The 26,049-nt window shown below is 35.6% G+C and overlaps 1 protein-coding gene across 2 annotated transcripts in view; it reads left to right on the forward strand.

Moving 5' to 3' along the window:
• FSTL5 (follistatin like 5) overlaps positions 1–26,049 on the forward strand; it is a 580,413-nt gene that overhangs the window by 317,684 nt on the left and 236,680 nt on the right. The window lies entirely within an intron of this gene.

Consider the following 26,049-nt stretch of genomic DNA (forward strand, 5'->3'; position numbering starts at 1 on the left):
ATCCAACATTATGTGGCTGATATCTGTTTATAAATGAGTATATACCATAAGTTTCTTTCTGGGTCTGTGTTACCTCACTCAGGATGACCATTGCTAGTTCCGTCCATTTCCTGAAATTTCAGGATCCCCTTGTTTTTGCAGCTGAGTAGTATTCTATTGTGGAAATGTACCACAGTTTCTTTATTTATTCTTTGCTTGAGGGACATCTAGGTTGTTTCCAGATTCTGACTATTATGAAAAAGGCTGCTATGAACATAGTTGAGCAAATGTTCTTGTACATTGGAGCGTCTTTCGGATGCATGCCCAAGAGTAGCATATCTGTAACCCATAATTCTTATTTGCTCCATATCCCTCTCTCTTTATCTCTCCCCTCTATCCCTACCTCCCTCTCTTTATCTTTTTTCCTTCCCTTCCTCACTGTGTGTGTGTGTGTGTATATGTGTGTGTGTATGTGTGTGTGTGTGCCTGTGTGTGCGTGTGTGTGTGTGTGTGTGTGTATGTTGCTAGATGCTGGTTGGATTTGAATCAATGTGTTGTTGGTAACTTTCTTAATGTTTTACATTATGAAAGTACCAGTGTCCAAATAATACCATATTTAATGTTAACCTCGCTATTTGTGCTCAAACAATATTATTTTTATAATGAAAATATTCTACACTTCAATTTTTATTAGTAGTGATTTTAAGTAATCACAATCTGATATCAACAGATTTAAAATCTCTCCCAGTTTTTTTTCAGTGTTAGTGTAATTATTTTATAAAATGGTTAGGTTTCTTTCAGGTAATGTATGGATTACCGTATTTGCTTTATTTTCACAAATACCATCACATCAATAAATGAGAATAATATCCATTCAATATCTTATTCAAGTTATAAAGGTTATCTTTCTACAACTTTAGTAAAGAGCAATACCAAAATGTTTGAGTTAATAGATTTTTAAAATTAGTTTAATTATACATATTAACAGTTCATATTAATGGCTTTAGTGTTGCTCAAATATAAAGTGATGCTAAATTTTATCAATTAAAGTGAAATTTCATGTTTCTGTGTTTTTACCAAAAGTAATTTACTTTGAAAAATTATGTATAAAATTTCAGGAACACACTCTTTACTTAAAGTCAAGCATTTCAGAATAATTTTCCTCCTCTTAATGCATTTTCTAATTACTCATAAACCATAGAGTTAAAACATGTTGTATCTCTATACCATTAACTGTTAAGAGTAAAAACTGTTTATTGTATGTTTTCTTCCATATATCTTCAATGTGTATGTGTGTGTGTGTGTGTGTGTGTGTGTGTTTTCTCATGTTTATGAGCACACACAGGTATACCTTTGAACATATTTGCTTTCACATGGAATCCTGATGTACAGATGGGTTAATGTACCTTGCTTGGGTATCACCTGTCTTGGCTTTCCATGTGCTACAATTATAGAGCCACCATAACCACCATTTACATGAGTGCTGGAGATCTGAATGCTGGTTTTACTTGCCAGCTGAGTTCTGTGTCAACCAGCCTCTTTCTGTTACTTTATGAAACAATATTTAAAGGTAAAAAATAGCACATAAAGTCATAATATATACACCATCCTAAGGACATTACACAGTCCCAGTGCCATTTGGTATTGATCTTTGATGTCTTAGAGAACAGTTGTGAAAGTATAACTGATTGTTTATTTTATAAAATGTCTACACCATACACTGAGGACGGTTTTGTCAAACTCAGTAAGCTTTATTGTTACTGGAAGATATATTGACTTTCTTAACATTGCTTATCATTGTAAATCTGCTTTAGATAATTTTGCCTTCATAATTACTTTAGTGGTAATAGAAAGCATTTAATTAAATATGTGTATATAAAGCAATATTTTGTTAAGTTGCTTCATATAGAGATGATTCTTTGCAAATTTAAGGATGAATATGCATTCTCACTGAAAGAAATGTGCTTTCTGTCTTGGTTATTGCATAACTGGACATTGCTGACTTCTGTTCTTATAAATTATATACTTCCTCAGAAGGAGTGATGTTGGTTCTTGCAAATGTTAAGGATAACATTATAAAAAGCTACATGCAATTCTTATTATATTTAGTAAAGACATGTTTTAACCATAGCTTATAAAGGTCCAGAAGCTTCCATGGTAGTGTCCCAGAAGGATTAACATACCTCCATGATGACTATCCAGTGACATTCAGCATACCTGGTTTTAATAACTAATCAATCGTGCCTTATGAGATATGCCATTTCAAAAACAGTTTGGCCTAGAATGTAATTCAATCTATTTAAGGGAATAAAAGCTGTGAGAATGATTAAAATGTAAATTGTCTAAAACTCTGGGTGGAAGAAATTTCTCTTTAAGTGCCACAAGGTTAGTTCTGCATATAGATGGATCAGCAGTGTCATTATAAGGATATATATCATTGCAATTTACATATATCCGAATATTTAAGGTGCAAGAGACATAGAGTCAGGGACCATCACCTAACATAAAAGAAGATTAAAAAAATGTGAGTTGACATCAAAGGCAATTCATGTGTAGAGTAGGAGTTATTTGTAACTCAGATTTCTGTAACTAAGACAGCCTTTGAATCAGCAGTCTAAAAAGATTTAGAAGACCCAACTAACTATTCACTTTGAATCAAATCCATGTTGTGAATTCATTAAAGTTAATGACAAATGTTGAATAGGATTCATCATTAAAACAAATAGATGTAAGAAGTTTTTGGTAAAGAAGAAAGAATGTTGCTAAGGAAAGTGTTTGCCGTGGCATTTAATTTCCCAGCTGTGTTTTAGTAGCTCTGAGAGAATGAAAATAAAGTAATATTAACATTTCTGGGAACTAATCCCAGACATCCTCATACTCCTTAAGGCAAAGAAACAGAATCTAGTCATGTCATTAGCAAGAGAAATGAAATGAAAAAGAAATACATTTTGAAAGTCTTTTTATCTATATTTGCATCTATATTATGCATAAAATAAAGATACTATCTCTCCCTAATTATAATGTAATTTGCTAGATATCCTTTGTGTCTTTTAATAAACTAAATTACTTTGATCCATGGTTCATTCTTACACCGATACCTGGCTATGATCTAATAAAGCTTTGAAACATACTGTAACATTCACTATTTCCTCTAGATTCTTTGCTAAGAAAAAGAAAATGAAGTATTTCTATTAAATATCCTTATTACAAAGAAAAGCATGTCCATATGTGAAAACTCTTCTCATTTGTTATTTTTCACTTCATTATTTCTGACATAAGAGGACTTTTTTTCTATCTCATGAAGTCAAAGTTTTTAAAATGTGAACCCAGGCTTTGCTCAGAGAGTTATTTAGGAAGTTGGAAGAAACCTGATTGTGGAGTGTGAAACTGTAATTACTGCCTCAAGATGAGCAATTTAACTTAAAAATGATTAAATGGCATTCTAAATGGACATTTAAGATGCTGCAGAGTTCAATATGTACAACTTAGCGAGTCTGGAGATGAACACACATAGCGAGTCTGGAGATGAGCACACACTGAGAAGAACATGGTGACAGTCAGGGTTTTCTCCAACAAATCATAATGTTGTCTCCTGGCCTTTTTATTATTAATAATAAAAAATCCAGGAATGTGACAATTGCCTAGAATCCCGCCCACTAGATAGAATGAAGTAGGAGAAACCCAATCATTATGGTGTTCATAGTGAATTCAAGGATTTCTTGGGTACCTCTGTCAGATGCTCAAAATATAATTTTAAATGTTCTAATAATATGACTTAGTGGATGAGCTATTTTCTATGTTGCAGAAAGTCATATGATGAACCCCAATATTGAAAAAAATATGGTAAACAATTAACAAAGTTATGGATCCATGCGTTTGTAATGTATTAAAACCGAGAACTTCAAAGTGTTTATTTTACACATCTGAGTTGAGGAACCTGGATAATTGTTGACAGGTAGATTTAGCTAACTCTGGAAGGAGTTGTTCATAAGGGAGCATCATCTGCGGGCAGTCATCCCAGAGAAGGATGCTGTGCTTGATAGTTTTTATATACACTATCAACATTCCAACTCACACCAGAAGGCTTTTCCAGCATTGTGAGTCTTAACTGGGGAAGGCTTTGCTATTTACTATGGACCTGAGACCCCGGTGTGATTGACATGGCTGTATGCTCCCATGGCAATAGAACACATTCATTCAGGGCTTCCTCCACACCCCACACCTTCCCTTCTTCCCCATTTCAGCTCATTTGTTTTCAAATAAGTAATAAAATTGCATGTTACAATACTGAAGATGCGTTCTTACTATATTGGGCGCTCTCCTCTCTTCTCTCTCATCATCTCCCTCCCTCCCTCCCACCCTCCTCCTCCTCCTCCTCCTTCTTCTTTTCTCTCCCTCTCTCTCTCTCTCTCTCTCTCTCTCTCTCTCTCTCTCTCTCTCGCCTTTTATTGAATATAAATAATTTTCTCTCATAATAGATCCTAATTACAATTGTCCCTACTACTATGCCTCCTCATTCTTCCTCACATCCCCTCACATCCAGTTTCACTTCTTTTCTTTATTTCATTATAAAATAAGGATCTATGGGAAAATAGTAAAATTAAAATAAATATGAGATAAAACAAAAACCAACACATTGTAATTAGACAAAACAAATTAAAAGAAAAGAGCCATTTTCCATACAGTCAACTACAGGCTGAAACCTGTACGCTATAGCCGGTATCTGACGCAACGGGTTCTTCAACCTGCATGTCTCAAGTTTCTCCCATAGAATTTCCTTTTCATTTGTGTAGTAGCCCTTGAGCCCTGGTAATCAAAATTCCCTTGATGCTTCCGTGATTTTTGCAGTTTTATATTCTTATCTTTCTATGCCTGGTTTGTGTCACTTAGCATGTCATCTATATTGTTGAAAATCCTAGGAATCTCTTCTGTTGTTGGGTACTTCTAACTCTTCACAGTAAGAGCCTTCTTGTCTGCCAGTCAGTCTTGAAGAATGTTTGACAGCAGTACGGAGTTTTCCCCCTTTGAGAACTTATTTCCAAGAATAAAAAAAAATGTTTTGTGGAAAAGTGGGAGAAAAGGTAGAAGGACCTAGACAGGACATGAGCTCCACAGGAAGACCAATGGAGCCAATTAACCAGGGCCCCGGAGGACCTGCAGAGACTGAAGTACCAATTAAAGATCATACATGGACTGGACCCAAGCCCCCTACACAGATGTAGTTTATGGTTAGCCCTGGCTTCATGGGGTTCTCCAGTAAGGAGACTAGGGATGTCTCTGACATGGACTCCATTACCTGCTTTTTTTTTTTTTTTTTTATCATTCTCCCTGGCGGGGCTGCCTACAGAGACCACAGGGGAAGAAGATACACTCAGTCCTCATGCTACTTGATGTGCTGGGATGGGTTGGTGGGGGAAGGCTCCTCTATCCTGAGAGGTATAAAAGTGGGGAGAGGAGAAAGAGGGAGGGAGGGTAGGACTGAGATGAGAGAAGGGAGGGGCTATGATTGGTATGTAAAGTGAATAAATAAATTAATTAATAAAAAATTGAAATCCTTGAGACCCAAAATTTTTCCATTGAAATATCTCTCTTACTTTTACAGGTATTAAATATGGCAAGATGCGTCAAATTCTGTATATGCGTATGATGTAATAGTCATTAAATATGCAAGTTCTTAGGTTAAAGGATGCTTTGCAAGTTTAGGTTTTTAAATTTACATTCTAAATAAATAAACGAATATGAGGTTAATTCAACCTTGTTTCAGATATAAACATATGTTTTCATCAGGCTAATTAATAAGTTTTAAAACTTAAGTTATTTTGTGGAGACTGCTAATTGGAATTTGAAAAAGCAACCAGAAACTCAAAATTATGCACTTGCTAATAGGTAATGCAGCTGCAAGACAGATATTGAGTAAATATTTTTCTGTCTTATTAATATTGTGATTTGTAGAATTTTGTGAACATTATAAAATGTATGTGCATTGGTAGAAAAAGTAGCACAAATTAGTGTGTACTTCAGAGAATTGCAGTATAACTTTAAGCTTCCTTTCCATATTTTTCATAGATTTAAAAAATCTTTTTGCACGTACAAGTTTTGCCAAGTAGATCATACCTGTGAGCGATTGGTAGTTGAAAATGAAAGCTATTTGCGTAGAAATAAGCTGCCATTATTTTGAAGAATAGGTGTAAACATTTCTCTGTTCTTTCATCAATTTCTGGAGTTTTAATCTGCCCTTCCAATCATTTATCCACTTCTTTGGGTTCACTTTGTCTCATTCTCCACTTAACTCTAGATTTTCGTTTTTGTTTATCAATTTTTACATCTTTTCTTTGACTTATTTTATTTCTCAATATTACTCTCAATTTCACAGGATAGAATATTGCAGACATGCTGGAGTTAGCATCTCTGGCAATCTTTCCTTTCAAAGAACACCTGGTGAGCTCACATCTGTTTCAGTGATTGTGAGCACTACTTAGTGTGTGTGTGTGTGTGTGTGTGTGTGTGTGTGTGTGTGTGTGTGTGTGTGTTTAGGTCTGTGACAAATGAAGGTTAGTAAATTTAAAAATTTTTCCTATTTCAGGTAGATTTCATTTTCCTCCTAGCTTCATTGGAGATGGCTGTCCACACTGCTGCTTGTTGATGCAGAAGAAGCAGAAAAACCTAATTTACCTGAGCTAGGATTGTGTGTTGATGAATGTGCTGGGTTTTATAAAGAGCCTAACTCGTAATCTCATGTATCACCATACCACATTCTTTCGGACCACAGTTTCTGTTTTTCAAAAGAAAAATACAGAAAAAAATGGATAGCCCTATATGAATCTTTGTAATAAACACACATGTGAAGTATTTATATGAGATATAAAAAACCAAGTATAGAAGATATTAAAATGATCACTATCCACAGCCTTCTATGTCATTTTATTTTTTATAATTTTGATTTAGACAGTCAGTGTACAGTCATATTAATATACAGAGGTTATCTTAAGAAAGTGTCACAGGCTTGTTGACTTATCAAAGGGTGATGACTGCTTTCTAGAAGCTTGAAATCAGGAACTGATTCCAAGCGGTGCGATTTCATAGCATCCCTTCTTTGTCACCTGCACAGGGATGTGCAGCTTCATACTTAAAGGCCTTTCACATGTTCCTCCCTCTGTGAACACCACCTTGGCTTTTCTCTCTTAGTTCCAGGTATCTATTCCCACAATATGTTTAAACTAGATTAGAGCTCATTCTAATGATGTCACTTTTACTTTACAGATGCTTTAACATTTTAAACCATCTCTTTGAAAACCCTGTTTCTTACTGTAATAATTTTCTGATGTACTTAAACAATAAGATTTTAACACATGAATTTTAAGAATAATTAGTTTAGTCAGTAATGGCAACATGTAAGAAAATAATGCAATACAGTATTCCAATAGAATTAAGGAAAATGACTATACGCATCATTATAATACTGCAATCAATATCAAGAAAGTATCTGACAATAGCCAGTGTTTTTTCTACATCTACATTTTTTAATTAAACATTTTTTGTTTTTTACATATACATTTATATTATTACACATATATACAATAAACTACCTATAGCAAGAAGGACCATGAACAATCAGGAATTATATAAATGTTACATTCTTAGTGCTTTGCCTATTTGTTTTTGACAGCCTTGAAGAAAACATCTTTCCTATCTTGGTGCTTCTAAAATTTTGAATGTAAATCAATCTTCATCCCATCTTGTAATTATCACCTTAAAACATATATCTAGATATAAAAACATCTAAACCCCTAAATAACTAAGCTTCATTGTAAAACTAAGCTACCTGGTCTTCAACTTCATCAGAGACTTGAGAAGGAGTAAACTAAACTTGATTATCTGAATATGCTGGGAGTGCAGGTCAATACTTTGAAAGTGCTATTGCAGACTGTTTAGGATTAATAAGTTATACAAGTTAATTGTTAGTTGACCAAATGGTGGTTATGCCAATTACTACTCTACTTTTATCACAAGAATATACATTTTAGGTGCAGTAGAAAGATATGATTCTATAGAAAGATAAGTAGGATAGTTACAGAAGGTCTTGAAAACATCAGAGACATGCAGAATCTGGCAATTAAAAATGTTTTTATTATTTTAAAGATTCACTGACAATGAGACAGGTTAATTCCTGGCAACATCCAGCCTACCTCAAAGAGGATGATGAGAATCATAGAACCGTCTTATGGAGATGGCTTCCAATGTGGCAAACAACTCAGTGGGCAAAATGTCATTTCAGTCACTGACAGAATTCTGCCTAAGAAAGAGCAATGGCCAGTTTTAGAAAGACATTTAGTTTTGAAAGACATTTAGGCAGCTATGAAAGATGGAAATTTTCAACATACTAACATTATTCATCAAAATAGTATAGTTTACATCTTATTTAATGATTGAATGTTAGAGATTTTCCTGCTCATATCAAGAACATGGGTGGAAAAATCTCACTGTGGCCTTTGCACATTGCAGAGTAAGTCATGTGCAAGGAAGGCACACATGAAGGTTATGAGGAACTAAAGTTTTGATTGACTAAATAAGAAATTGTGGATAGTGTACAGAAACAATTACACAGTGATTAACAAGTTCAGTAAAATTACAGAAAAAAACACAGAATGAGGAAGTTTTGTACTATTTAAGCAGGAATTGATTACCTATCTAAAGGTGAAAACTGAATACAGTTTCTATCAAACTTTGAATTCATTTTTCTTATATGCATTACCAACATTTATTAACAGCAAGAGAAATGAATTGCATACACATGCATTTCCATTTCAAAACTATAAAATTAAAATAATCAAAAGTGTAATATGGCCTTAAGATGGTCTGCTTCTAGAGTAGAGGAAACAATCTAGAAATAAACCTAAACATCTCAGTGCAAGTGAAGCCGGGTAAGTGTTCTAAGAGCACATGTGATGAGAAAGAACTGTCTTGATCAGTGCTTTTTAGACAGCTGCATAGTCCACTGTGGAAGAATGCAGTTGCATCCCTGTTTTCAGTCCAATTCCTAAAGTAATCCAGCATGGGCAGTAAGCTGCAGCTATAAAGCCATTTAAAGAAAATATACTTAATAACAATGTTAATAACCTTTAGTTTTAGAACATACTTATTTTTTCTATCCCTGTGATATGAACTGTGTATGCAAAATTATATATATATATATATATATATATATATATATATGCTACACAACCCAAAAAAAAGTAACCAAATGACTTGAATAGACATCCAAAAAGATATGCAAGTGTAATGAGCACATGAGAACCAGTTAACCATCATTCATTTTCTAAAGAGGTTCAATTACAAAATCCAAATTCTATATCACTGTGCACCTGCTGTGATTGCTGTAATCAAAAAATAGAAAATAATTTGGCAAGCCTGCAGTGACACATAGGCTCTGGTACTTTGCCGGTGGTAAAGTGTAATAGAGCATTGAGTGGAGAAACGTTTCAAAACCTTTCAACCATTACCATATGGCAAGCAAGTCCATCCTTTTGGTACTCCTCAGGAATTGAGAACAAGTACTCAATTTTTTAAATTAAAGTTTATAGCAGGCTCATTCAAAAGCAGTCAAAAATATGGAAATCCTCCAAATGTTCACCTACAATTGAGTCTACAATGCAACTTCAGTATGTAAATGTTATGACATGAATATTATCCAGCTATCAATGAATAATCTGACTATGCTTTAAATTGTAAATCCTATAATGTGTTACAATTAAAAAAAATAATGACAAAAAGGCCATTTACTGAATATGAAGTGTTTTGGTCAGGCTCTTGTACAGATTGAGAAAGTTAATGAGTGTCTCGAGGCACTTGAGAGGTAGAATCAGAACCGAATGCTTAATAGATAGTGTTCTACGAAGTCATAACAAGATTTGAAACTATACACAGGTGGATTGTACAATATGTGAATGTGCCAGAGACAATAAGGTGTATACTTTAAAATAGTCAACTTTATGTTTTGTGGATTATGATTACGTTATTTACAAAGCTCCATAAAACAATGTTTTTGCACAGAGCATTCTCGGTGTCTATGTCCTATTCCAGCTTTTCTTACATTATAAAACTGCAAAACAGAGCATATGAAAATTTATTTAAATATATTTCATGTAAATAAAAATAAAACATTATTTTAAGATATAATTGATGTGATGATACATTTGTATAGTTTTGTCATGGATATTAAATCAAATGCTTACTTTAAATCACAAGGTATCATAACTCAAACTAGCTAATTTTCAACTGCTTCATGCTTACCTGTGGCTTTACCTGGTCTGAAATGTATATTAGAAACTCTCAGCACATCTATGGAACTTTTCAAAAATCACTTTGTTGTGAATAACAGTTTTCTCTTCAGACTTTATATTGTGAGGAGACTTTTACTCATGGAAAGGGGAATTCAGTATTTTTATTGCAGAAAATAGCAAGATTTTTTTGAAGCAAACAATTTTATTTCTGCTAAAAGTAGTTCCATTTTTTGTCTATCATATGGACTTATAAAACAGTAATATGTCCTATGGTGTAAACCGTTTTCATAGCTGTTTCCAGTGGCATAAACAGTTCCCAACAAAACCTAGTGCTTCTTGGAATGAAACAGTTCATGGCTTTATTGGCCAATTTCAAAGTTAAGTGACCACAGTAGGATGAATAATTTAAGTGTGGAATAGGGCGTAAACAGTCAATTGTCATTTGTAAATGATGTAACTGCTTATCTATACAGCCTAAAGATAGCAGTGTAAAATGATTATGATAAAAAGGCTGTTGTTTTCAGGAAGCAGAGAAAAGAAATACGTCTGAGTTCAGCATAAACATTAGAAAACTGTCTAGCTTTTGGTCAGTTGGGTCTTTGTGTGGGTCCCTTAGCAACTGGACCGTGATGAAGTGTGGGGGGCGTGGCTTACCTACCCTGACAAGGACTTGGTTACCTGCCCAACTGGGATGCCTTGTCTGGCCTTAGTGGAAGAGGATGCCCTTGGTCCTGATGCGACACGGAGTAAGTTGGAGTGGAATGGCATGGGGATGGGGCGTGGTTCTCTCCTCTGTGAGTAGGGAAAGGGGCCAATGGAAGAGGGTGGGAAGGTGGTACTTGGAGGAGAGGAGGGAGGAGGCCTTGATCAGGATGTAAGGAGGACAAACAGAAAAAAGAAAACAGTATGATAGATGACAGTGTCTGTACTAAGAAGGTAATTATGTTCTATTTACTTTTCCTAAATTTTAAGTAAAAATTCTATGCAATGGTAAATACAAAAACATTTTTAAATATGAGAACTATCACTTCCAAGAAGCTATATTACATGTAAAGCGTTGAAATGCTTAGAGACGCTCTTGTCTAAAGTATGAGGCAGAGGAACGTCATATCTGTACCCTCCCAGTTGGCTATTTTAGCGGGCTTTCTCCCAGCACAACTTCGTGAATTTGCCAGTAGGATGCAGGAACTTGAAAGTCCTAGAGAACACTAGCTGCTCAAGAGAGAAAGAGACCGAAATCTGAGCTAGAGCACAGTAAATACAGTGTTTCTCACACTTAGCCACTAAGTTTTAAAGCAGCTTATTATGAAAAGAGTTAAAAATAAGGTACATTTCATGTCCCGTGAAAGTCTTCACTAACCAGGAAACTGGGACCGAGGGGAGGACATCCTATTGGGACTATAGATGAGAGAAGCACGGGAGAATGGCAAAGTAGAAGGATCCAGAGGGTCCTAGAAACCTACAAGTAGAATATTATGATAGGCAAATTTGGGCCCAGGGGTCCCACTCAAACTAAGGCACCAGCCAAGGACAATACAGGCGGTAAACTTCAAACCCCTACCCAGATCTAGCCAATGGACAGAACATTCTCCACAGTTGAGTGGAGAGTGGGATATTACTTTCTCACATACTCTGGTGCCTCACTTTTGACCATGTCCCCTGGAGGGGGAGACCTGGTGGCACTCAGAGGAAGGACAGCAGGTTACCAAGAAGAGACTTGATACCCTATGAGCATATACAGTGGGAGGAGGTCCCCCTCAGTCACAGTTATAGGGAAGGGGAGTAAGGGGAAAATGGGAGGGAGGGAGGAATGGGAGAATACAAGGGATAGGATAACCATTGAGATGTAATATGATTAAATTAATAAAATAACATTAAAAAAATAAGGTACATTAACTAGGAGTGGGTGGATCTTCTTCTATTGAGGCTAGACAAGGTAGGTAGTCTGTCCAGGTAGAAGAAAAGGATCCAAAGGCAGTAACAGAGCCAGAGCCAGACCCTGCCCCTGCTGTTAGAGGTCCCACAGGAAGACCCAGCTGCACAGCCGTATGTGTGTGAGGGTGGGTCTTGGCTAAGACTGTCCCATGCGTGCTTCCTGCTTGGTGATTCAGTCTCTGTGGGCACCTATAGATTCAGGTTAGTTGGTTTTGTTTTGGACTTTTTGTGGTGTCCTTAACCTCTTTGGTTCATTTAATTCTTTCCTCCCTTTTTCCATAATTTTCCCAGAGCTCTGCCTAACATTTTGCTGTGAGTCTCTGTTTTCATCAGCTTCTGCCTGGAACCACTCAGATGACTTTTATGCTAGCCTTCTGTCTGCAAGTGAGGCAGAGTATCATTAACAGTGTTGCAGTGGGATCTCTCTCATCCATGGAAGGTTGCCTCTTCTCTGAGAAGAAAGGGAGGGAAGCACAGGGGGAGAGGAGAGGGCAGAAGGAGGGACTAGGAGGTGAGGAGGGAGGGGAAGTTCTGATCAAGATGCAAGACTAATTTATTAGTAAATGAAAAATAAATTCATGGAAATCACAAAAGTACAGAAAGCAATAAAGTTAGTTAAAATACAGAATTAAAAGCTTAGCTAAGATAATGTATTTTATCAATAAGGTATTATTATATTATTATAAGTCTGTTTCATTGTATGTATGTGTGTGTATGACTCTGTCTCTCTCTGTCTCTGTCTTTCTGTCTTTCTCTGTGTCTCTGTCTCTGTCTCTGTCTCTGTCTCTCACACACAGACACACACACAGAGGGAGAGAGAGAGAGAGAGAGAGAGAGAGAGAGAGAGAGAGAGAGAGAGAGAGAGAGAGAGAGAGAGAGGCAGAGACAAACAGAGACAGAGTCTGACAAAGAGAAGGAAGGGAGATAGAAGAGAGTAATATGAAGGAACAAGGGAGGGAAAGATCTTAGGTATCTGGTGACACTGCCAAGTCCACTCTACACTTCTCAGAATCTGAGAGGATAAAACCCTTTATAAGGACAGAAGCAGTAGTGCACTCCTGTAATCCCAGCACTCAGGCAGGAAGAGGCCATCACATCTCTGTAAGTTCGAGGTCAGTCTGGTTTACAAAGTGAGTCCAGGACAGCCAAGGCTACACAGAGAAACCCTGTCTCAAAAAACCAAAACCCAAACCCAAACAAAGACAAAACCAAACAACAATAACCAAAAATCCATTAAAAAAAGTTTTTTGGCTCACGCTTTTATACAAAAGACTAATTCAAATAATGTAAAGGTTAGTTATCTTAGAATAATGTTATTATGTCTATTTCATATATAAGATCATTAATATCATTTTTTAGAAATAAATACAATACAATGAGCTATTAGGGCAGAATAAATGTGTTTAATCATAGAAAAAATTGTGTGAAATGCAACATTGTGTATCAGTGAAGTATATTTGTGGAGTAAAACTTATAAAACTCTCTATAGAACAAGGAGCCATGTGTTCAGGTAAATAATGTATCATTTAGTATCGCATAATTTTATTTTACTATATCCATGGATATATTTAGTGCATATATGTGAATATACAGGTCACATACATGCATATATTTAATCATACACAATTACATACATTTAGCAAAACTTTAAATCTACAATAAATTATATATACAAATATTTCACGCTCTGATGAGTGCTTCCTTTTTTTTTTTTTTTTTTTGTACATGCATATAATGTAGTTTGACCAATGCTCCCAGTTCCAGATCCTTCAATCTCTCCCTGTTTTCCCTACCACATTTCCTTTTCAACTCTATAAGCTATTTGTTTTAAATGCGCTAGGCCATTTGATGTTGTCTATATCTGCATATGATTATCTACTGAAGCATCCTAGGCTTTCCAGGGTCACTGAATCCCTGGAGAGGACTGGCTGAGTCTTGTACAGGACTTACGTGTTCAATCATAGGCGTGTGAGTGCATAGGTAAAGTGGCTTTATGATCTGGGCACTCTTCTCAGTTTGTATTTCATTTCAGAAATTGGCAAAAAGCAAATGTATGCAGGGACAACATGTTATGTTACTATTTCTCATCCTGAAGAAACTAAAATTAAAAAAAAGACAAAATCAGACAATCATAAAGAAAAAAGTTAATATAGATACAATAATATTAGAATGTTTTAAAATAAGATTACTTTTAGTGAAGCAAATTTTAAAAACATCTATGTATCTTAAAATGTTATTAACTTTGACCTGTGAGTTAGGAGGAAATAATCTAAGACAAATATAAAATCACAAACATGTACATTATTATGTTATGTTTAATAAACTTGGAAAAATAATTAATGATATGTAGTCTTTACATCATGGTAATCATGTTTAAGTTGAGATGAGGAAAAGATTCCACAACTGAACAAATTCTAGATTTTTCAAGGACCTGGAGTGGTCAACTCTGTTGTGGGCGGCTGCTGCTGACCAGCTGTCCTCACTGCCCAGACTGTGAGGGTCGGTGTTACAATGCTTGGGGAATTTGTGCAATATGTTCCTGTTTTGGAATGTCACATGTTTAGTACTCATTGCTAGCCATCCATCTAGTCCTAGTAATAAGCTAGAAAGAAAACTGCAGTGAGCTGTGAAGTTCACTACATTGTCTCTTAATCAGATATTTGTATTTCTCACATCTTCAGTAATATTGAACTATGGTTACTGATTTTTATTTTAAAATGGAAACAGTGAAATAAAAAAAAAGAGTACTTTAAGTGTTTATTTTAAACTACAGAATTAAAACATTTTAGTGGGTTAATTTCTATTATATAATGATAATTCCAATTTAAGTATATTGTGCATATGGCTATATGCACAAAAACGCTGTTTTATTTTGTTCATAGATTCAGGCTTTGACATAGCCATTTTGTTAATAAACTTCTATAGTTACTGTCATGTAATGGAGTTTTGGCTGATGGTATAATTCAGCTTGCTTCTTGTGCTGTTTCTTCACATGGCTGTCATATGTACTGAAACACAGAACTACGCTTATTTAATGTACTTTGTTTTTCTTTCTGTTAATGCTAGAGAGAGAGTGAGACATGCAGGCAGTTGTACATCTATTTTTCTTCTGTTTTTTGGACTTCTAATATTTTACATTTTCAGTTCTTCATAATGTTAACTGTTAGTGTTTTTCAAAAACTTTCAGTTAAATCTTTGTAACATATAACATATATTTACTAAAATCCTTCTCACAAGTTCTTATTGTAGAATGTAGTAGAAGTAAAATGCTTAATAATAAATTACAATTTATAATAAAATTTAGTATAATTTATATTACTTAGAAAATGGTAATCTATACCACATTCTCATTTTATAATGAAAATCAGAAAATCATATAAAGATAAAGATAAATAAAATAAAAATATTAAAATAATTTCTTTTCATACTAGCTGGATTGAAATTACCATTTTATTGAATGTGTTAAATATCTAATCTTAATCTTCAAGAACATAGATTGTTTTTCATTTTTATTGTGTATGAGAGCTTTTTCTACATGCATATATGTGCGTCTCAGGTATGTCTGGGGTCCATGGCTATCAGAAGGCTGCAGATCCCCTGGAATTGGAGTTTCTTGTCAGTGTGAGCCACCATGTGGGCACTGGGAACCAAACTCAGGTCCCCTGCAAGAACAAGTACTGGTTTTTGTTTGTTTGTTTGTTTGCTTTTTAGTTGTTTTGAGACAGGGTTTCTCTGGCTGTCCAGGACTCCCTTTGTACACCAGGCTGGCCTCGAACTCACAAAGATCTGCCTGCCTCTGCCTCCTGAGTGCTGGGATTAATAGCGTGCCCCATCATGTCTGGCTGAGCAAGTACTGTTAATTTCTTACCCACTCCAGACTCCTTAGTCTTAATCCTAACGTGCATATACTTTATAAAGAGTAAAGAGCACTGACATTTAAGGAGTAGACATATGTGCTTTGAAAGGTAAAGAGCATCTTGTATTGATGCAGTGTGCCTTCAATATAGGTAGATGTTTCCTTGATGATCTACCTTATTGAGTACATTCAGAGCTTACATTGTGATGTGAGGAGTAATATATGACGTTGCAAGTAGCAGCATCCTTGAAGTTAGTGAGGTAAAAATTCAAAGCACTGTGTGACCAATCTGAAATCTGAGTTGCATTTTTAAGTTACCATTTCCACAGTAAATACTCAGGTAAAGAGTTTTTATTAGTTAAATAGGATTATATAAAAATATCGTTTTTATCATCATGAAAATGTCATATTTTGTATCTTGAACTTAAATTTTTATTCAAGGACAACAATATGGGATTTGAAATAAAAGAATATTGTGTTTCCAGTATAATGTTGCTTCTGTATATCCAGGCCTAGTGAAGGCAATGCCTCTTCTATTTCAGAAGCATTTCCTCATGCTAGAAGAGTATGCAGTATAGTGTGTGCTCAGAACATACAAACACTTCCAGGAATGATGGTGCATTCTTTTTACTTTTATACTCAGGAATTAGAGGCAGGTAGATCATTGTGAGTTTGAGGCCAGCTTGGCCTATATAGTGAGGTTCCAGGAGATCCAGGGTTACACAGTGGGCCTTTATTTTTGAAGAGAACAAATATTGCATAACAAAATATTGCCAGAATGATGAAGCGCTGTTGATTTATTACTTTAACTTCCTCAATGAGTTGATGTGGGTCTCAGACCCTTGTCAGCTCATGGAAGTTATTTTCTGTCCACTCACTAAGTATTCATTAAAACATTGTTCAGAATGTGGTCATATACTTTGCAGTGATCCCTCTCCTTTCCGCCCTTGCATTTCAGGATTTTACTGTTTGTATTCTGCTCTGTTATCACCCCTTCTCCCAACTAATTTGTGTTCTTGCAGCTTGCGTAGTGTGATGTGTGATGTGAATTCAAGCCCTATCTCTGCCACATAATGATAGCTGTATGACATTAATCAAGTCACACCAGTACTTTCTGCCTCATTATCCCTACAGTAAAAAGGAAAGGCTGAATCCATTGCGTGTGTTAAAGAATTAAATAATCAGAAGAGCATGGCATAAAAGAAATGTGGAACAAACAGTAGGCACTTTCTATGAGTTATCTGTAATTGTAACCTTTCCAAGTCATGCTTGGCTGATACTTCATTCTTGTGAACTAATCCAGCTCTTAACATGCTGTTGCTCTTTCCATTAAAAAATTTTTTTTTTGCTCTGAGTTTTCAAACTTTATGTATTTTGATTCACTATTTATAATGGTCCAGCCATCAAAGACCACTCAAGCTCCCTAAAAGCTAACTATATTCAGTAAAATGGACCTAGCAGTACTAACCTCAGTAATTTTGCAGGTGTTCAGTACTAACTCAGAGTTTAATGTCTATCACACAGGTAGTGTGTAGTAAACTTTAACTGTCACAGTAGTTGTTCAAAAACTTATTGACCTATAAAAAAATAGAACCATCAGTGTAAGAATAAAAAGTAGTATTCGTGTTCTCCATTCGACTCTATTTTATTTCTTTTTTACTTTAGTAAAATCCTAACAATTAAAAATGTAATGAATCTCTCAATGGTGATCTTTAGCCACTGCTCTTCAACCGGTCTCTTTAGCTTGCTGTTACCTTATATTTACTAAATTAAATCTCATCTTGTATTGCTGTTTGCCCTTGTCTCATATTTCACCACTGGGAAGCCTATGCCTTCTTCTGGTCTCGTAGTTACTTTAGGGATTAGCTCTGAATTTATGATAAATGCAGATTCTTCCTTCTGTTGATGAAACTTGATAATCAGAGACTCTCATGAATCCAGTTTGATTCTTTTAATTGTAACACTTTATATTTCAATTATTTGTGCTGTTTGTTTTAGGAGCCAAATAAATAATTATGGACACAAAACTCAAATCAGTATGGACATTATAAACATTAAGTTTGCAAATGTGTTGCTGTTGTTGCTCTTATTATTATTTTTTCTTTTCTCTGATTCCTAGTGACACAGATATGAGGTCAAAAGATTGCTCCCAATAATGTTGTTTTGTTGTATGTTTTTGATGAGGGAAAAGCAAGAGAGTGGATTTATAATCATGCCCTTCACTCTTTGTACTCACACCCATATTCAAGCCTTTAATTAAATTATTTCTTCATCACATGTGTTAAGCACATTTTTCTACTGGTACTTTCAAATATATATAATCTAACTCTACCTTTTTAAATTAATTATAATATATAAATAAAATAATAACATATTTATGTATTTTATATTTTACTCTAAGATCAGTCTATTTATTGAGTCAAATTTTGCCTTGTAATCTGAATTAATTTATGGTACCTTCATTAGTTTTTGTTAACAAATATGCTAGTGGCAGGCAGCCTTTTATTTTGAACTTTCCATACATGGGAATCCTTAACTTTAAGTGTCTCAGCTGGTTATGGCTCTCAACTTGGCATGGCTTGGAGGTGCCTGAGAAAGGAGGTTCAACTGAGAGATGGCCCAGGTCACCCTCAACTGTGGGCATCTCCTTGGGTGATCTTTATGATTATTAATCAACACAGAAGAGTCCAGCCACCTGAGTGGCCATCATTCCCTGGCCAGGTGGGGCTGGGCTAGGCAAGAAAGCACGCTAAGTATGACATGGAGCCAAGCAGCCAGCAGCAGTGTTTTCCTCTCTTTTCTGGGTCATGTTCCTACTTGGGGTCCTGGTTTGACTCTTTGTACTGATGGAGTTTTACCTCTAAACTTTAATGGAAAAATTTCCTCCCTGAATTGCTTTTGGTCATCCTGCTTCCTCACAGCAAATATATAAATGAATAAGTAAAACTACTAGGAGCAGAAATTAATTAACATATTTATCTTTGTGATGACACTGGAGAAATACTCATCAGAGGATACAATATTTCAGCTAGACAGAGTGAAAAGTATAAAAGTTCATTGAAAAACATCAGTAAACACTTGAAAATCACTTCAGAGAGAATATTTAATTAAAACCTTTTATTGAGTGAAAAACTTTAAGTAGCAACCATCTCTGCTTATTATGCAAACAGAACAAATAAATCTCCCGTGAGTCAACAGGACCCAGGGTTCAGTATTACACTTGGTGAAAACCTTGAACCTGTGCTTGTGATATTCCATACCACTACTAAGCTCATCAATAGAAGCAATGATGATTATTATTTCAATGGATGACAGATAATAAGTGCATAGCCAGTATGTCAGTGAAAGACTGTTTTTAAATAAAGCAACATATTCTAAATTGGTAATTGATTCTATCTTTTCCCTGAGATGCAATATTTTAACAACTTCATATTATTTATCTTTCTTGGATCACATCTCATTCATTTTGTCTCTCAGTTTCTCTCTCTTTCCCTCATTTTGGATTTCCAATCCCTTCTGAGAAAATTTCCAACATTTCATTCTTTCTTTACTTGGTAATATATACTAAATAAGTATTAAAATCAATTGTTCCTTTCTTTTTTTAATTTTTTGCTTTTTCGAGACAGGGATTCTGTGTGTAGCCTCAGCTATCCTGGACTTGTTTGTAGACCAGGACCAGGCTGTCCTGAAACTCACAGTTATCTGCCTGTCTCTGCCTCCCAGGTGCTGGGTGTAAAGGCCTGTACCACCAGGCCTGGCTGATTGTACTTTTCTTAAAGGAATGTCTTCTATAGTTTCAAACAGCATCTGTATTGTTATCAAAAAGTATATGTTAATTTTATATAAATCCCCTAAGTTGAGGAGGAGTTTTCAATTTAGAAATATTTTTCAATTATAAGTATATTATTCATGGAGATAGATTTTTGGATATAGATTGATTTAGGATAAAAATATTGAAGAAATTATAGTTGCAATGACAAGAGATTGCAATATATTTTTTAATAATGCTATCTGATTTTTTTTTACTAAAAAGTTTTAAGGTTACTTATTACTAAAATTAGTTAATATCTGTAACAAAAGTGACTAAATATGTAAATAGTGTATACCAACACTGATATGTTCCAAGGAAATCAGTGTTTTCTTATGTCCTATAATGTGTATGTAAGCTTTTAAATGGGATATTTTTCTACCTTGTGGTAGATAATACTATTCATTTTAAAGAATAAATATATTATGTCATGAAGTTGGAACTAATTGAAGGGTTGACATTTGTATTTGATCATATTACAAGCTTCCATTTGTGGCCTGCTTTTCAAGCTATGAATATAATCATATTCCAACAAGATATCTTTAGTACAACTCCAAATGCAGAGTAATAAAACAGAACATGTAATTAGTTTCTCAGAACTGAAATTCAGAATCATGCAAAAAAAAAAAATCCATCTTTCACTTACCTAAGGTGATTCATTGACTACAATTAGGTCACACCCCATTATTGATGCAGAGAATATGCAATGTGGTGATGATGTACCTCATATGCAATGATCTATCCATCCAGCTTAAACCTAGTGCATCCATTTAAAAAGTCAGTTCTCTATGCCCCCTCACATTCATCATTTCTATAATATCTAATAACAACTCAAAAGATTCCCTATCCAAAAGCATCTCATTAGCATAAGTTGGAAAATGATCTAAACTTTGGGTTTTGAAATATGTTTCTTTAAAGCCCATTTACATTTTAAGCAGAGAACTAGGTTCTTAATGTATAACAAAAAGTTACAACTTATTGTCTAATTAAAATGTGGATAGTTTTACTTCTCAGGAAATTACTACATGTGATTTTATGCTTCAGTAATAGTACAGTTAATCTTTATTTCTAAGAGTGAAAATATTGATAAATAAGAAAATGGGTAATATGACATATTTCTATGTGGCTGTGCTGCTCATAAGGCTGTGTGTTTATGAGGGTCAGTAAGGTTAGTTAAGGATGTTACTATGTTCTTGATAGCTGTTTAGCACAAGCAAAAGGTTAATATTTGTGTTAGAATTTAGTAAATTGGTAATAATGGAACATGGACAACATGTTGTGCCCTCCATTTATTAGATTATTATTTTCAGAGTGAGTCAAATACTAGTTACTGGAATTACTAATTAGTTTGTTTTTAGTGAAAAATAACTTGACATTTTCATGGCAGAAATTCAAAACTAAAATAATGGTTGAGATTCATGAAGTTTCTAAAGAGGATATAGGACTTAATGAAACATAGTTCTAGCTACATTTTTAAACTTTTAAAAATATCTATTTTTTAGATATTAGTGTGTGTGTGTGTGTGTGTGTGTGCGCGCATGCATATATGTACATGATGCATGTGCTAGGGTCATACATTCATAGTTCATGTATAGATGGCAGACAACTGGTTCCTAGGAAAGAACTCAGGTTGACTGGCATAAGTGGCAAACAATCTTTACAAACAAATCCGCTTGTCTGTCTCACGGCCTGATGTATTAAAATATATTTTATTAATTTATTCATATTATATCTAATTTGTTATCCCATCCCTTGTATCCTCCCATTCTTCCCTCCCTCCCATTTTCCCCTTATTCCCCTCCCCTATGACTGTGACTGAGGGGGACCCCCTCCCCCTGTATATGTTCATAGGGTATCAAGTCTCTTCTTGGTAACCTGCTATCCTTCCTCTGAGTGTAACCAGGCCTCCCCATCCAGGGGACGTGGTCAAATAAGGGGCACCAGAGTACGTGTGAAAGTCAGACCCCAGGCCTGATTTTTTTATAAGGTGTTTTTATTGAGAAGACTCATTGTATATATTTTCTAGACCTTTTTCACTGAAATGCTGTGAGAAAACAAAGTAGATATATTTGAAGTGATGTCTGTTTCTCTAGTTTGATTGTGTATAAAGCCCAATTATAGCTTCTATAGCTATCTGTACAAAGAATCCCGTAAGAGAGTTCTCAACTGGTAAAAACTGGATTTCAAAGTTGATTCCAGAAAACAAGCTATAAAACCACTTTTTCGGAGATACTGACACCCAGTTCTGTATAGCTCTAAAGGATTGTGTCAAATCATCTTGGGATCTGTACAACTCTACTAAGGAAACCATTTATCTGTCTACCTCTGTTAAACAGAATGTGCCCCATCTTAATTGAAATTTTCCTAATGAAGTTTACAGGCCACCAAGTGCCTCCAGAATATTCCTGGCTTCATTACGTTTTCTCTGGTAATGTTAAATTTACTATCTTAGGTCTTCGCCTGGTCACCACTATTTCATTCTGTTGTTGTTGTTGTTGTTGCTGCTGTTGTTGTTGCTGAAGAAATAGACTTTGTTAATTTAAAAAATTTTTAGTTTGTTCACTTTACATTCCATTACAGCTCCCCCCTTCTTCTCCCAGTCCCACCCTCCCCTATCATCCCCATTCCCTTCTCCCCTAGTCTTCAGAGATGGGGAGTCCTCTTCCCCTAACATCTGACCTCAGCTTATCAGGTCTCAAGTGAACTGTTTATATCCTCTTCCTCTGTGGCCTGGCAAGGCCTCTCTAGAAGGGAGAAGTGATCAACATGTAGGCACCGGAGTTCATGTCAGAGGTAGCCCCTACACCCCATATTATGGGACCCACAAGGAGATTGTGCTGACTATCAACTACATATGAACTGAGGGTCCATGCATGGTCCTTGGTTGGTGCATCAGTTCTACGGCACCACCCACCACCCCTGCCTGGATTTGTTATCTCCATCGGTCTCCTTGTGGAGCTTCTTTGTTTGAATCATGGAGATAGATGACAACGAGTCTTATTTATTTGACATTTAGATAGCATTTAGTTTTCTGGAGTGCTTATAATGATTGTATATTAACGTGTGATTTTTAAAGTCCCATAGTCTCAAAGTAGTAGTTATGTCTTACAGATGCCAAGGAAAGGACACAGAGTGATTAAAACAATGTATGTTGGCAGAAATGTATGTAAAACAATGACATAAAAGCTATTCATTTTTTGTGTAGCAATTATTTGTAGCCAATAAAGGTAAAGTAACAGTGGACATTTGTAGTTCTCTGTGTCCTGGGCCTTTCTAGAATAATGAGGTATAGATGAATTTCCCATTGTTTTGAAACTCCCTCTGCAATATGAGTGGAGTGAGGAAATTAAGGGGGGGGGGAAGAAGGATTTGCCAGAAGTAGAACCTAATTTCTTTCTGTCAAAAAAGTGTCCCACAGACACACTAAAGAAGCTCAGGATGTTGTGGTGAGATGACCATGTCGGGGCTGCAGAGTGTGCTGCTTTACAGGCTTAAAGGTTTCTAACTGCTGTGCTTGGCAAGTGTTCAATTCCTGGCAGGCACTGTGGTGAGCTGAGGCAGGTTAGCATGATGGGTCACTCCTGATGGTTAATCATTAAAGATAGATGGTCATTAAGGGGGACCCCTGCCCTCCAGTGGAGACTGGAACACAGGAACCATTTTCCTCAAGGATGGGATTTTCTGGAATGCCTCAGGATGCTTTGGGAAAGATATCCTGGGACTAAAAACCCTCCAAAGCTGGGGCTGGTGCTTGTTGTACAGTGCTTGCTTGGCATATTTGAAATGCTGGAATGAATTGCAACAGCTTCAAATTGTTCAATTAATTAATACTAAATAACAATAATAAAAACTGTCAAAGGATAAGATCCTTATATCTCAAAATTGTCACAAAGGTCTACAGCTGCCTTTTTCTCCCCTAAAGTAAAAATGGCTCATGTGGCCTAAGTCCTAGAATTAGGAATAAATCAGTCTGTGGTTCTGAAGTGCATTGGGGACATCTTATTCAGATCCTTGTCTCTCTGAGTTGTAAAAAGTGGCCACAGAAAGTGGTCAGGTTTTCCTCTTAGACGCATTCTTTTAACACTTGGTGTAGAATGTGCATTCAAATTAAAATGAGATCATTAACATGTCAATACTCTTAAGCACAACCAAGCAAGTTCCCATACTTAGATTAGTACTATGAATAATTTGCATCGATAATTAACTTTTTTTTTCCTGTTAGGCTGAGAATATTCCCTGAAAAAATAGTATTTTGACTGGGTGTCAAAAAGAGAGAGAAAGGATCATTATTCAATACACTAGACATATAAAAGATGGAGTTGGTGAATACTGGGCTAGCATTGCAAAGACAGTCTTCTCCATATTTGTTGGGTGCTGGGAAAAGCAGGTGTCCAACATGTGCTGCTGCTGCCTGGTGTCTGGAAAAAGGTGGTTTGTGAATCCACCCACACATGCGTATGAATAATCTTCATATATTCTCTAGGCAGCTATCTTTAGTGATTCAGTCACAAAAAAAAAAAGGGCAGGATCAGAAAGATACTGTTTATATCAGTACAGAATGAGGAATGAATAGGAAAGCAGCTTTGTTCAACAAACAAGCTGCATCTGCTCAGAGTATATATGTTTAGGGCTTTGCTTATTTTTCCTGTTGCCTACGTAGCTCAATGTAGCCACAGATAACAAGGAAATTTGAGGCAGACTGAATGGCCATGTTCTAGTATCACAAAGAGGCTTGGTATTGTCACATTTCATCATTAGGCCTGGTTTGCCATGCATAGTGTAGAAATACTTGCCGCAATGAAGAAGCCTCTAAAAAAAAAAACCAAAATAACCCTCCTCCCAGTTCTTCTGTAGTATACCTGAATTAATGCTATAGTTGTACACATACAGTGATGTGCATAGCGAAAAAAAGCTGGCAAAGAGCCAAGAATTTTTACTTTTGATTTTATAATTTTACCTTAAAAATGTCATGACTATCTCTGTCGTCCTGTGTTTCTCTTCTCATTCTCCTTCCTTCCCTTTCCCATTCTCTTCTCTCCTTCTCTCCCTCTTTCCTTTCCCCTCCCTTTCACTTTTTGAAAGTGAAAAAGAAAACCTGAGACAGAGAAGTCCTAAGTTGAAAGAGAAGGTCATTAGTAGATCCACTCACTGCACTACCTGAGAACAGTTCACACCCTTTACTGTATGTTTCTATTCATCAATCCTCTGAAGCCATTGACCTGTGTATTACAAGGGAGAGTCCCATATTCGCCTCCAATGTTTGTGACTAATCCTGATGCTTTCCCACTGCCAGGAAAGGACAAGGTGTTTCAGCATAAACTTGGCATTTTGATGGTTTCAGTAACCCTCAATAGACTAATTAATTCTGGATGAAGTGTTAAATGTATTTCTGCATTTGCATAGCTGAGGCCCATCTTTGGATCCTGTGAAGAGTGGCCAAAAAAGAATAGGCCGTGCTCCTCAGTTCCCAGGATCTTCACATCCATTTGCTGTAAACTTTTAAAGAGACACACTCTGTATGAGATCCAGTGTGCTGGTCTCATTTCCAGTTTGTCAATTATAACGTCTTCTGCTATGCAAATAGCAACTTCTTAGAATAGTTCTTTTAATTAGACAATAATAAAAAAGGCTTTGTTTAACCTAATGTGACAGACAAAGTTTTATCTTACAACATGAAGGAAGCTGTAATTTACCTCTCTACCTGTTTATAATTTAAAAGAGAAGAAAAATAAATAAATATAATGCATCACGTGATTTTCTCCAAGACAGGAATCTAGGATTTCCTTAGACAAATTTCAAGAATGGAGGAACACAGGATCAAATTCAGGCCTGTAGCAGCCCTCAAAACAGCCCTGGGCTACTTTGTTGATAAATGGGAAATGGGTGTTGATAAGCTGCTTCGAATTCCATGACAGTAAAGTTTTCCAAAATCCCATTATCAATTCATGCAAGTGATATGTATGATCTGCAAAACTGAATTGCATTATATTTCTGGGTGCATAGAGCTCTGAGATGCAAATGAATTCCATTTAAAAGTGATCATACTTATAAATGTTCTTATTTCCTCAGATGAAGGCCTGAGATGAGGGGCATTTCCAAGAATTTCGATATTATTTTTTAATTTTAATTTATTCAAATTACATCACAAATGAATGTTATTCCCTAACTTGTGTCTTCCAGATCCCCCTTCC

Source organism: Acomys minous, assembly GCF_964271855.1.
Source record: "Acomys minous genome assembly, chromosome: 19".
NCBI lineage: Eukaryota > Metazoa > Chordata > Mammalia > Rodentia > Muridae > Acomys > Acomys minous.